General features: G+C 39.9%; 1 protein-coding gene across 1 annotated transcript in view; it reads right to left on the bottom strand.

The window, feature by feature from the left end:
- LOC113649390 (nuclear receptor coactivator 3) overlaps window positions 1–9,911 on the bottom strand; it is a 61,224-nt gene extending 51,313 nt beyond the window's left edge. Inside the window, exon 1 of the mRNA XM_047807457.1 lies at window positions 9,727–9,911. The gene's annotated coding sequence lies outside the window, so the exon portion shown is untranslated. The remainder of the gene's footprint in view (window positions 1–9,726) is intronic.
- Between the last annotated feature and the right edge of the window lie 6,064 nt (window positions 9,912–15,975).

Below are 15,975 nucleotides of genomic sequence, written 5' to 3'. Positions count from 1 at the left end.
AAGGTAAGATGTGTTTATGAAGTTTAAAGCTGTCCAGATTTAGCTACATTCATGTCATATCAGAATTCAACCCCAGCCAGGCCACGCCCACTACTGTCAACCCCAGCCAGGCCACGCCCACTACTGTCAACCCCAGCCAGGCCACGCCCACTACTGACAAGACGTTGATTAATAAATAATTGTTTTTCAGTCTTTTTTTTTATAAATCATGTTAATAATCTTAATGACACAAGCTTCATGGATCACACGCTTCACCCACTGCTTCGGGACAGAACACAACCCAACTCGATTGGGATGAAGAGTCGAGACCAAACACCCAGTGTAGATAACACAGGTTGATGTTCAGGTTCAGGAATGACTTACAGAAGATACTGTGAGAAGCACTCATGCTCTTCATGTGTCTGATGTAGAGATTAAACCGACACGCCCCCTGAAACAGACACGCCCCCTCCCACCGGCATGCCCCTCTCACCGACACGCCCCCTCCCACCAACTTGCCCCATGAAACAGACACACCCCCTGAAACAGACACGCCCCTGGAACAGACACGCCCCCCTTCCACCGGCATGCCCCCCTTCCACCGGCATGTCCCTCTCACCGACACACCCCCTGAAACAGACACGCCCCCTCCCACCGACACACCCCCTGAACAGATACGCCCCCTCCCACCAACACCCCCGTCTCACCGACACACTGTCAGTAAGACAACATGAAGAAGGGAAATAAAGTATCGGTCCTTCACCTGTGGGATCTCTGTATAGGTGCGGTTTCTCTGAGCCCTGCCCCCTCAACCACTCGAGCCTGACCCAGTCGCCGCCTCTCCTCCATCCATCACTGTCCTCCGCCTCCTCATTCATCCTCAGACTTCATGTGGTTCAGCTCAAAGTTTAATAAACCTCCTCACAGCGGCGCCGAGCGACGGGCACGGACGCTGCTAACAGGACAGATCGAGAAGCACCGCTGTGTTTATACACAAAGTCCTAGCTAACGTGACGAGGACGTTCTTCAGGACGGTCACAGTTCTCTCTTACGATAGCAAAGTAACAAAAAGATACAGCAAATGCTATCAGAAAAAGATATAGACTTGATTTAACTAAAAAAACTCCACGTACATGTCTGACAGCTCTTCTTCTCTCAGCAAGCTAGCAAGCAGACGTTAGCAGTGCTTATGAATTCAATGGTCCACCTTCTCAACAGAACAATTCTGAGAAAGAACATGAGAACCAGACCCGTTTCTGCTCCTCATCCTCACTGAACCCTTTCTATTGTCTTACTAGAACTGGAGTTCTTTCTGGTTCGATCACATGAGGAACAGACAGCGGTGTTCTCAGTCTGGACCAGGGAGAACTCGGTGAGCCGTGGCTCCAGAATGGTTCCGCAGTGCATTAATGAACGGCGTGCGGTGTTAGTCGAGCGGTGAGGCGAAGCGACTCGTGCTTTAAAATAATCATCTGCCGCTAAATAAGATCAGCATCCTGCTGTATTAGAGAAGACTTTAATAAAAAGGGAATGTAGAAAGTGGGTTATTACACTTCATTAATATCTGCCCCGAGCTCTGTGCAGAGCGCTCGACAAATAAAGATAAAATATGACACGTGCTCAGTGGAGGAGTATTAGTCTCGCCCTGAACACACAGCAGGAGCGACGCCGCAGCGCTTGGCATCCTCCGGATTCTTAGCGCACGCTTGTGCTGGAGTCTGAGCGCATTTGCATAAAGTGAGCGATCAAAACTTCAGGCAGGAAGCACAAAAGGTCTACATGGAAAAAAAGAATCCAACGATCTCCAGGACACCAAACAGATAGACAAGATGTCAGCCTGCCATATGCCTGAGAGGAGCAGCAGCATCAGCAGCATCAGCGACATCAGTGGCATCAGCGGCATCAGCGGCATCAACGGCATCAGCGGCATCAGCAGCATCGCTCCACCACACAGAGTCAGTCTGTGCTGGATCATGGGCTACTCCACCTGCTGCTGAGGAGCCAGTGCGGAGGCCGTTGTGTTTCAATTAAACCAGGCGGTAATGAGATCATTACCATGACGACCGCTCAGGCAGTCAGATACAAGACTACTGTTAGATTTACGTGATGGATGTAACCCTTCTACAGCCCTCAGAGGGAGAGGGGGAGAGAGAGAGAGTGAGAGAGAGACACACAAACATAGAGAGACACAAACATAGAGAGAGAGAGAGACAGAGAGAGAGAGAGAGAGAGAGAGAGAGAGAGAGAGAAACATAGAGAGAGACACACACACAGAGACACAAAGAGAGAGAGACAGAGAGAGAGAGACAGAGAGAGAGACAGAGAGAGACACACACAGAGACACAAAGAGAGAGAGACAGAGAGAGACACGCAGAGAGAGAGACAGAGAGAGAGAGACAGAGAGAGAGACACAGACAGAGAGAGAGAGACACAGAGAGAGAGACAAAGAGAGAGAGAGACAGAGAGAGACACACACACACAGAGAGACACACAGAGACACAGAGAGAGACACAAAGAGAGAGAGAGAGAGAGAGAGGCAGAGAAAGAGAGACAGAGAGAGAGACACTGACAGAGAGAGAGAGACAGAGAGAGAGAGACAGAGAGAGAGAGAGACAGAGAGAGAGACAGAGAGAAAGACAGACAGAGAGAGAGAGACACAGACAGAGAGAGAGACACAGACAGAGAGAGACACAGACAGAGAGAGAGACACACACAAACATAGAGAGACACACACACAGAGACAGAGAGAGAGACACAGAGAGAGACACAAAGAGAGAGAGAGAGAGACAGAGAGAGAGACAGAGAGAGAGACAGACAGAGACAGAGAGAGACACAGACAGAGAGAGACACAGACAGAGAGAGAGAGAGACACAGAGAGAGACACAGAGAGAGACACAAAGAGAGAGAGAGAGAGACAGAGAGAGAGACACACAGGGAGACACAGAGAGACACAAAGAGAGAGAGAGAGACAGAGAGAGACACACACGGAGACACAGAGAGAGACAGAGAGAGAGACACAGACAGAGAGAGAGACAGAGAAAGACACAGACAGAGAGAGAGACACAGACAGAGAGAGACACAGACAGAGAGAGAGAGACACACAAACATAGAGACACACACACACAGACACAGAGAGAGACACAAAGAGAGAGACAGAGAGAGACACAAACATAGAGAGAGAGACAGAGAGAGAGAGACAGAGAGAGAGACACAGACAGAGAGAGAGACAGACAGAGAGAGACACAGACAGAGACAGAGAGAGACACAGAGAGAGAGAGAGAGAGAGAGAGAGAGAGAGAGAGAGAGAGAGAGAGAGAGACACGGAGACACAGAGAGACACAAAGAGAGAGAGAGACAGAGAGAGACACACATGGAGACACAGAGAGACACAAAGAGAGAGAGAGAGAGAGACAAAGAGAGAGAGAGAGAGCAAGAGATAGACAGAGAAAGAGACAGACCAAGAGCACAAGTCAGACTGAGAGACAGACAGAGAGACAGACAGAGAGACAGACAGAGAGACAGACACAGAAAGAGAGACACAGACAGAGAGAGACACCTACAGAGAAAGAGAGACAGACAGCGAGAGAGAAAAAGAGTGAGAGACAGACACAGAATTAATAAACACTTCTTAAGAGCTTGTATGGAAATATTGACTCCGTCACTGATGCTAATAATCTAAAATCAGCGCTCAGTAAATCCACTTCACCTGATTCTGAACACCAGAAAGTGGGGGACTTTGTTACAGATGTTTGTCTCGTCTCTCATCATAACTTGTGTTAGAATGATCTCAGTTTTCCTCCAGGGTCATGATGTTTACACTGAAACATGTCACTGAACTTAACATTACTTAATGAGAACTGATCACAGACCAGTTTCTACACGACCACGTGTTCATCAGAGAACACACGTTTTATTCCAGTCCTCAAGTCAACATCTGCTGATTCCTTTCCCCCTGAACCCAGCTGGTTATCTGAGGTGACCTCCCGTTAGCGTGGAAACTAAAGCCACTTGTTCAGGGTTTTAGAGAATTATTAATCTAAACAAAGCTGTTATGTTTAATTCTCACCCTGAGGTCATGAGATCGATTCCCCACAGAGACAAATCACTAACACACAATTACTAAAGAGCTTTAAATTACTTTAGCTGAACATTTTGATAAATATGATCACTTTTTAACGTAAATGAGACGAGAATATTTTTATTTTATTATTAATCTGCTACAGATTCTAGCCTGATAAAAACCTACGGCACAAATCGTTCGAAAAACTTTCTGTGACGAAACAACGGTTCACTTTCACAACAGATTCTCGGCCATTTCACTTGTGTTTCATTCGTCAGATTTACAGCATAATGAGCTGCAACTTCATAGTGACTCAGAACCTGGTCCAGGCCACAAACACCGACCTACACCATAAACACAGGCTTATGACCTCACTAACTGCTCATGTTTAAACACCTTATTCTGGTTAAATAAAGCGATTACAGCTTAAAATAATATAGAAATATAAAATAATTCTCACTCAAACACTTTACTAGTCACGCGGGAATTCGCTTATTTCAGATCAGCTGACCTTCAAACTTCTCTGACATGTAAGACAAGTGCACAGAGTATGAAGAAGGAAAATAAAAACAGATGAATAATCCGGGACAAGATCCCGAGCAGCACTGCTGAACCCGAGCAACACTGAACCGGAGCATCACTGAACCGGAGCATCACTGAACCCCAGCATCACTGAACCCCAGCATCACTGAACCGGAGCATCACTGAACCGGAGCATCACTGAACCGGAGCATCACTGAACCGGAGCATCACTGAACCCCAGCATCACTGAACCCGAGCAACACTGAACCGGAGCATCACTGAACCCGAACTCAAGCATCACTGAACCCAAGCATCACTGAACCCGAACCCGAGCATCACTGAACCCGAGCATCACTAGACCCGAGCAACACTGAACCTGAGCAACACTGACCCTGACCCCCAGCAACACTGACCCTGATCCCAAGCAACACTGACCCAGAGCAACACTGACCCTGATCCCGAGCAAAACTGAACCCGAGCAACACTGACCCTGATCCCAGAGCAACACTGACCCTGATCCCAGAGCAACACTGACCCTGATCCCAGAGCAACACTGACCCTGATCCCAGAGCAACACTGACCCAGAGCAACACTGACCCTGATCCCGAGCAACACTGACCCTGATCCCAGAGCAACACTGACCCTGATCCCAGAGCAACACTGACCCTGATCCCAGAGCAACACTGACCCTGATCCCAGAGCAACACTGACCCTGATCCCAGAGCAACACTGACTCTGATCCCAGAGCAACACTGACCCTGATCCCAGAGCAACACTGACCCTGATCCCAGAGCAACACTGACCCTGAACCCGAGCAACACTGACCCTGATCCCAGAGCAACACTGACCCAGAGCAACACTGACCCTGATCCCGAGCAACACTGAACCCGAGCAACACTGACCCCGAGCAACACTGACCCTGATCCCGAGCAACACTGACCCTGATCCCAGAGCAACACTGACCCTGATCCCAGAGCAACACTGACCCTGAACCCGAGCAACACTGACCCTGATCCCAGAGCAACACTGACCCTGATCCCAGAGCAACACTGACCCTGATCCCAGAGCAACACTGACCCTGATCCCAGAGCAACACTGACCCTGATCCCAGAGCAACACTGACCCTGAACCCGAGCAACACTGACCCTGATCCCAGAGCAACACTGACCCTGAACCCGAGCAACACTGACCCTGATCCCAGAGCAACACTGACCCTGATCCCAGAGCAACACTGACCCTGATCCCGAGCAGCGCTTCTGATCCCCGAGCTGGTGTTTTTATACGATGAAACACGTCACCAGTTTTCGCTGGACTGTAAAGACAGATCAGTGCATCATGGTGCATGTGGTGATGTTCTGCATACGGCACCTCGTCATGCATTCAATCCTGTCCTTAAAACACACTAAAAATAAAACTAAATCTAGACATGTGCATGCACGCATGGGTGATGAAGCACAGCCTGGCCTCCTCCTCCTCCTCAGCACCTGATTCCACACTCTGGGTGAACGATATGTCTGAAGGTTTAACGTGTAACAGGAGCGCTGTGCATTTGCAGGACTCATACATCTTGTGAATGAAATCCTCACGTGAATCTTACCTGCATCTTCCTCCTCCTCCTCCTCCTCCTCCTGTTTAACAGCAATTAGGCTTTATAAAAATTGCCCCTGTAAACTACACCATTGCAGTACAAATGGTTCCCACCTGCAGGGAGGATGTTAAAATGAGCAGCTCTGTGTAATCAAGCAGTAATGACTCACGACTCAGCAACATGTATGAAGGAGGATGAGGAGGATGAGGAGGATGAGGAGGATGAAGAGGACGAAGAGCGCTGAAACCTGCCACGTCTCATTCTGATTCCAAACTGATTTAAACTTCACCTTTGGATCATTTCTACACATTTCTACACATTTCTATACGTTTCTACACGTTTCTACACGTTTCTACACTTCAGTAAGTTGTCATGAATCTAATCTGGAACTTTATTCATAAAAACAGAATAAACACAATGCAAAGGCAGAAAGTCATTAAAGGGGTAAAGAACTTAAATATCTCCAACAGCCAATCACACAACATTAACACCTGCATTAACATTAACACCTGCATTAACATTAACACCTGCATTAACATTAACACCTGCATTATCATTAACATCATCATTAACACCTGCATTAAGACCTACATCATCATTAACATCTACATTATCATTAACACCTACATTATCATTAACACGTACATTAACATTAACATCTGCATTATCATTAACACCTACATTATCACTAACACCTACATTAACATTAACATCTGCATTATCATTAACACCTACATTAACATTAACATCTACATTAACACCTACATTAACATTAACACCTGCATTAAGACCTACATTATCATTAACATCTACATTAACACCTACATTAACATTAAAACCTGCATTAAGACCTACATTATCATTAACATCCACATTATCATTAACACCTGCATTAACACCTACATTAACATTATAACTTGCATTAACACCCACTTTAACATAATCTCTAACACCTACATTATCACCTATATTAACATTGTCACTAACACCTACATTAACACCTACATTATTAACATTAACACCTACATTATCACTAACATTAACACCTACATTAACACCTACATTATTAACACTAACACCTACATTAACATCAACACCCACATTATCACTAACATTAACACCTACATTAACATCTACATTAACACGTACATTAACATCTACATTAACACCTGCATTAACATTACCATTATCATTAACACCCACATTTTAACACCTACATTAACACCTACATTAACATCTACATTAACATTACCATTATCATTAACACCCACATTTTAACACCTACATTAACATCTACATTAACACCTACATTTACGTTAACATTAACATCTACATTAACACCTACATTATCATTTACATCTGCATTAACATTATCATTAACACCCACATTACCATCTACATTATCATTAACACCTGCACTAACATTAACACCTACATTAACATCTACATTAACATTAACACCTACATTAACATTATCATTAACACCTACTTTAACATCTACATTAACATCTACATTAACACCTACATTAACATTAACACCTACATTAACATTATCATCTACATTAACATCTGCATTAACATCTACATTATCATCTACATTAACATCTGCACTAACATCTACATTATCATCTACATTAACATCTGCATTAACATCTACAGTAACACCTACATTAACATTAACACCTACATTAACATTAACATCTACATTAACACCTACATTATCATTTACTTACATTAACATTAACATTAACACCTACATTAACATTAACACCTGCATTAACACCTACATTAACATCTACATTAACACCTACATTAACATTAACATTAACACCTACATTAACATCTACATCAACACCTACATTAACACCTACATTAACACCTACATTAACACCTACATTAACACCCACATCTACATTAACATCTACATTAACACCTACATTGACACCTACATTTACACCTACATTAACATTATCATTAACACCCACATTACCATCTACATTATCATTAACACCTGCACTAACATTAACACCTACATTAACATCTACATTAACATTAACACCTACATTAACATTATCATTAACACCTACTTTAACATCTACATTAACATCTACATTAACACCTACATTAACATTAACACCTACATTAACATTATCATCTACATTAACATCTGCATTAACATCTACATTATCATCTACATTAACATCTGCATTAACATCTACATTATCATCTACATTAACATCTGCATTAACATCTACATTAACACCTACATTAACATTAACACCTACATTAACACCTACATTATCATTTACTTACATTAACATTAACATTAACACCTACATTAACATTAACACCTGCATTAACACCTACATTAACATCTACATTAACACCTACATTAACATTAACATTAACACCTACATTAACGTTAACATTAACATCTACATTAACACCTACATTATCATTTACATCTGCATTAACATTATCATTAACACCCACATTACCATCTACATTATCATTAACACCTGCACTAACATTAACACCTACATTAACATCTACATTAACACCTACATTAACATTAACACCTACATTAACATTATCATCTACATTAACATCTGCATTAACATCTACATTAACACCTACATTAACATCTGCATTAACATCTACATTAACACCTACATTAACATTAACACCTACATTAACATTAACATCTACATTAACACCTACATTATCATTTACTTACATTAACATTAACATTAACACCTACATTAACATTAACACCTGCATTAACACCTACATTAACATTAACATTAACACCTACATTAACATCTACATCAACACCTACATTAACACCTACATTAACACCTACATTAACACCCACATCTACATTAACATCTACATTAACACCTACATTGACACCTACATTGACACCTACATTGACATTAACACCTACATTAACATCTACATTAACACCCACATCTACATTAACATCTACATTAACACCTACATTAACATCTACATTAACACCGACATTAACACCCACATCTACATTAACATCTACATTAACACCTACATTAACACCTACATTAACATCTACATTAACACCTACATTAACACCTACATTAACACCCACATCTACATTAACATCTACATTAACACCTACATTGACACCTACATTGACACCTACATTGACATTAACACCTACATTAACATCTACATTAACACCCACATCTACATTAACATCTACATTAACACCTACATTAACATCTACATTAACACCGACATTAACACCCACATCTACATTAACATCTACATTAACACCTACATTAACACCTACATTAACATCTACATTAACACCCACATCTACATTAACATCTACATTAACATCTACATTAACACCTACATTAACATCTACATTAACACCCACATCTACATTAACATCTACATTAACACCTACATTAACATCTACATTAACACCTACATTAACATCTACATTAACACCTACATTAACACCTACATTAACATTAACATTCTCAGAGACAACAAATAGCCACCGCGATAAAATGAGAAAGCTAAGACTCACCAGTTTTGAGCTCCTGTGAGAGACATAAATAAATAAATCTTGTTATCTTCTGTTGGTTTGTTGTTGCTTTCTATTTCAGCTCCGTTTGTGACTCCGCCATCTTCAGCTGCTGTTTGTTTAAATGAGAAACGCTGCTGCCTCGAGAGCAGTCAGCCAGCTTGGAAGCCGAAACCGGTGCATTATGGGTAATGTAGTCTACAGCCGCGCGTTTAATAGTGTTTCTGAGCGAGAAATAAACTACATGTACATGTGTACACAGCGGCATGGCCATATACAATCGTGTGTAGACTGCTGAGAGAGAGAGATGGGGAAGAGAGAGAGAGAGAGAGAGAGAGAGAGAGAGAGAGAGAGAGAGAGAGAGAGAGAGAAAGAAGTGGAAGAGACGAGAGAGATGGTAGAAAGAGACGAGATGAGAGTATGAAGAGATAGTAGTGAGAGAAGATGATTGATACTCTATATAGCTATGAATACGCGCTATCGCGATATCTAGAGACGATCTAGCGATGTATCACGAATACCGATCTCATACTGAGGCCTAGAGGAGATAGGCCGAGAGAGATTGGGATAAGATCATAGAGAGAGAGAGAGAGAGAGAGAGAGAGAGAGAGAGAGAGAGAGAGAGAGAGAGAGTGAGTAGATTTATTTAGTCCACTTAACCTGATAGACAACACAGAGAGCAACAGAGGACATAAACCCATCTTTATAACACTTATAACCTTTATATTAACTCACAGTTAACACACGAAGTCATTTTAATGTATAAAGTGTATAATTAAACTGGTCTATAACATATATATTACAGTTTAATTATAACATACACAAATCGTATTTAAATTAAATCTAAAATAAAATCTCTTTGTTAATGTGAATAAAGTAAATAACAACTCTATAAAATCATAGTGTGTATATAATATTACAGATAAAATAATATTCATTTTTATATTCTAATGTAATTCTTCTAAAAATTAATCCATTAAAACAGGTTTAGAGTGGTTTTATAAAGTATAAGCAGTTCTAGAGTTTTTTATTTAAATAGAATTAATATAATTATTACACACAATATTAATAATGACCAATTTATTCTTAGACAAGAAATACAATTGTAAAGTTTTATAATGTAATTACTTTATTGCTCATAATTATACAATTAAGTATTAATAATTGTTAATATTATGAAATGTATTCTTTATATTAAACTAAAAATAATGTAATGTATAAACATATAATTAACATTAAATAGTAAAATAATAATACCAAATGCCATAAATGTAAATAATAATACATATTTTACATTAATAATAATATTGTTGTTAATTGTTACTCAAATGATAAAATAATCAATAATTAAATGATTATTAAATTATTTGTTTTAGATTTAAAATTTGTCAAATCTTCATGATGATTAAATACTGTGATGTAAATTCGTGACACACACGTCGGCGTCAGTCTCGTTTATAACACCACACAGATTCTGTTCTCACACGTTTACCAGATTGTTTCTTATTTATTGTGATCATTTCATCTCTAACTGTTGCTACACGTGAAGTTCACCATGAGAATGTGTTCAGAGGATTCAGGGAAAAGTCAGTGTTCGGAGGTTCAAGTCTTTATGTCATACACACAAGAAGAAAAACATGTAAAATCAGCTCCAACGTGTCCCAGAATTCGAGTTCAATAAACTCAGATAAAGATGTTTGGGATTTATTTCTGTACAAAAAAAAAAACAAAATCAGGTCCAAAAAAATTAAACAAAATAAAACAAAAATGTTTGCTGCGATTAACTTCAAATCAAGACCCAGAGTTTACTTTGTGTTTATTGACCATTAAAAAGATTCACAAAGACCTTTTCAATTCCTTTTAATTAATTTGTTATTAAGTCAATCATTTTATATGTCATTAGTTAATCCCATTATTAAACTTTATTACAGATAAATTATTAAATATTAACAAATATTAATGGAAATAATATGTTATTCAGACATGAATAACAATGTTTATTTAGAGAGAGAGGGAGAGTTAATGTGTGTGTGTGTGTGTGTGTGTGTGTGTGTGTGTGTGTGTGTGTGTGTGTGTGTGTGTGTGTGTGTGAGAGAGAGAGAGAGAGAGAGAGAGAGACAGAGAGAGACACAAACATAGAGAGAGAGACAGACAGAGAGAGAGACACAGACAGAGAGAGACACATACAGAGAGAGAGACAGACAGAGAGACAGACAGAGAGAGAGAGAGACACAAACAGAGAGAGACACAATAAGACATTAGGGGGCACTAGGACCCTGAGAGATTGTGTGTGAGGGAGGAGATCAGGGTCAGAGTGAGTACGAAGCTGAACCTCGTCCTGAGCTCACTGCTACAGCCACCAACCCTCATCCTAACCCGTTACCATGGAGACACCTCACCGCCTCATGCTGGCATCATACTCAGATCAGGCAGTGCCAAGGGAGATGAGTGGGGGGGGGGGGGACGAAGAAGGGTGGAAATGAGGAAAAAATATTTATAGAGACATTGTATGAAGGAGGGAATGGAAGAGAAAAAGAAAAGATTGACAGGTAGTAGATCAGAAAAAAAGGTATAACGGTATACACTGAGAAAAGAGAGAGAAAAGGAATCATGGTGGAAACGATTGAGACAATGAATAGTGAATAGAAAATGATAATAAGAATAAAGAGAAAGAATAGAATAAATGGAAGAAAAAAAAGAGGTGAGACAAATAAGAGAGGAAGAGGTAGAAAAGGACTACAGGTAGAGTTAAGCAGCTAGAAGAAGAAGAAGAAGAAGAAAAAGAAGAAGAAGGAGGAGGAGGAGGAGGAGGAAGAGGAGGAGGAAGAGGAGGACAGATAATGATGGAGAAGAGGAGAAAAGAGAGGGAAAGATAAATAAATCAGAGTTCTTAGAGTTTATTTTATTACTCATTATTTTATATAATGAGTAATAAAATAAACTCTAAGAACTCTGATTTATAATTAGATTATTTAAAAATGTAAATATTTAAATCAGAACTGAGTGCAGGAGAAAAAATACCATGAGGTTTAAAACATATTGAACATTAGTATTGATTGTGAGTTTTATTGCATCATGAAACAGCAGAGCCAATCATGTGTCAGTATGCAAATGTGTCCTGTTCAAATCCTGTTTACTAAAGGAGGGGGTGGGGACAAATGTATGTATAATTTCTATTTAATTTGCATATTCATGCCTTAAGAAGTTCAGAGGGTTTAAGAAGAAACCACAAGCAAAAATTCACACACATTTCATGTGATCAGTCATTTTCACGTGTTAAAAACGTGACATTGAATTTTGAACATAAATAAATGGTACAGTGTAACCCTGACTGTAGAGGTACAGTGTAACCCCGACTGTAGAGGTACAGTGTAACCCCGACTGTAGAGGTACAGTGTAACCCCGACTGTAGAGGTACAGTATAACCCCGACTGTAGAGGTACAGTGTAACCCCGACTGTAGAGGTACAGTGTAACCCCGACTGTAGAGGTACAGTGTAACCCCGACTGTAGAGGTACAGTGTAACCCCGACTGTAGAGGTACAGTATAACCCCGACTGTAGAGGTACAGTGTAACCCCGACTGTAGAGGTACAAACAAAAAACAAAAAAACACGGAAATAAAATAAGTGTAAAAATATGAAATTAAAATTTGAAATTGAATTTTGAACATTAAAATAAAAAAGTAAAAATCACAAAAAGTCACTGAACATACAAAATGTTTTTGAACCATAATGTGTCTAAAAGCTGCACAAGTGCCTTTCACAAAGGATCGATGGTATTGATTGATCCATTGTTGCATCATAATATCTAAGATCCAATCGTATGTCCATGTGCAAATGTAGCCATAGATTTCTTTTAATTCTATTTTGTTTTTGCTTCTTTGCTGCATGTTTGAAAAAATTATAATTAAATATTCTTCTGCATCATATACCGAATAAACTGACATGTAAATTAGTGTAAATAAGTTTATTATAGTTATTAATAGTAAAAGGCACGGGGCACAGCTGGTAGGCGCACACACACACACACACACACACACACACACACACACACACACACACACACACATACAGCTAATTGTGAGCTATTAGTCTGCACTCCAGCTAATGACAAGTCTTATTAAATAGAGAATTCCAAATGAAGCGCGTTAAATCAGAAAGTTCTCTCCTTTTAATGAAGCTCATTTATATGGAAATTGGGCACGAGGGCTGCAAATCGCACGCAGATTTATGCTCGTTGTCTGTAGCTGAGCAAATTAACGCACAGAAAAGTTAGACGAGTGTTTGGGTTTTGTATTTGTCTAAAAACCAGAGCTGCGATTTGTGTCATTAGTACGGAATATCTCACGCACACACACACACACACACACACACACACACACACACACACACACACACACACACACACACACACACACACACACACGAGCGGTTATAAGACGCATCATTAGTAACAGTGAATTAACGTAGAGACGAAACCAATGACTCGATATAATGATTTAATTTGTTTAAATTACCGTATTTTCTGGACTATACAACAAGAGTACAGAGTAAAGATATCTATCTATCTATCTATCTATCTATCTATCTATCTATCTATCTATCTATCTATCTATCTATCTATCTATCCGTCCATCCATCCATCCATCCATCCATGCATCCATGCATCCATCCATCGGCTCCTTTGTTAGCCTTATTGTACACAATAGAGTAACACCAATGATGATGTTGAGTGACTGTCACTGCTCCGAACAACGTGATTGTTATTCTATAAAAGTGAAACCACTGCATTTTAATAATTAAAGAGATTCAGACACATAAACATAATTTTTATCTATTTATAGTTGCATTGAATGTTCAGTTTAAACAGTATAAATATTCACCAGCCTCTCTAAATTCCCTCTGTTCCTTAAGAGCTTTAACTCTGACAGTAACCTTTAAAGCACTGACACTGGAGACTCCTTCCATCCACATTTCCCCTAACATACATTTTAAAAGTGTGTTCATCATTAGCATTGCATCTGCCCGAACAAGCTGTTGCTATAGAAACGATAAGGTTTCAGAGCGAGTGCATTAATATAGACGTGCGCTACTTTCAGAGCTCCTGTTAGAGAAGACTAATTAATACCTTCTGAGTCCAGGATTCACCTGCGCTGTGGTGTAATAAAATAACTTACTACAGGCACTAATCACTGTTATGTCTCTCATTTCTCACTTATAGTTGTATTAAACACGACTGGATGAAAAATTGTTTCTCTTTCTTGTCTTCATTCAGTGTGGAAACATCTCGACGGGTTCTGTGCAACTCTGTTTATAGTCTGTGTCTCCCTCTAGTGGAGACATTCTGCAACTGACAGTAACAAAACGGGAATTCTCTCAAAGTGTGATTTTCTGGCTTTCAGTTCATTCATTTGTGTTTCTGTGCATTATAAAGTGCTTTATTAGGTTATAAAAAAACCCCCACTGCTATAAGAAAACAATCAGCAACAACAGTGTGGTCTGTTGAAGTTACTGTTCCAATGTAAAGTGGATGTAGACGTACAATGTAACCCCAACTGTACAGTGTAACCATGACTGTAGAGGTACAGTGTAACCCCAACTGTACAGTGTAACCCCAACTGTACAGTGTAACCATGACTGTAGAGGTACAGTGTAACCCCAACTGTACAGTGTAACCCCGACTGTACAGTGTAACCATGACTGTAGAAGTACAGTGTAACCCCAACTGTACAGTGTAACCCCGACTGTACAGTGTAACCATGACTGTAGAAGTACAGTGTAACCCCAACTGTACAGTGTAACCCCGACTGTAGAATATAACCCCGACTAGAGGTACAGTGTAACTCCGAATGTAGAATATAACCCCGACTGTAGGTACAGTGTAACCCTGCCTCTTGTATCCTTCTTCTGTCAGCGTTCACGTCCGTCTTTATAACTGTTTTTTTTTTGTTCGGTCTAATAAGACATTAAAATTATATAAATAAAATCAAATGAGCACAAAAATCCTACACATTCTGAGCAGTAAGTATGACGATTATTATACTGACCCCGTGATGAAACATCACAACAGACTAAAAATAAATTACTAAAAAAAAAATGCTTTGATGTAAATTATATTTGCATCTCTAATATTTAAACAAGCTTTAATCATCAGAACTTGAACTTGTTCTCACTCATTTTCATTGTTAAACACACACACACACACACACACACACACACACACACACACACACACACACACACACACACAGG

Source organism: Tachysurus fulvidraco, chromosome 23 (assembly GCF_022655615.1).
Source record: "Tachysurus fulvidraco isolate hzauxx_2018 chromosome 23, HZAU_PFXX_2.0, whole genome shotgun sequence".
NCBI classification, from domain to species: domain Eukaryota; kingdom Metazoa; phylum Chordata; class Actinopteri; order Siluriformes; family Bagridae; genus Tachysurus; species Tachysurus fulvidraco.
This window is presented reverse-complemented; position numbering and strand designations above follow the sequence as displayed.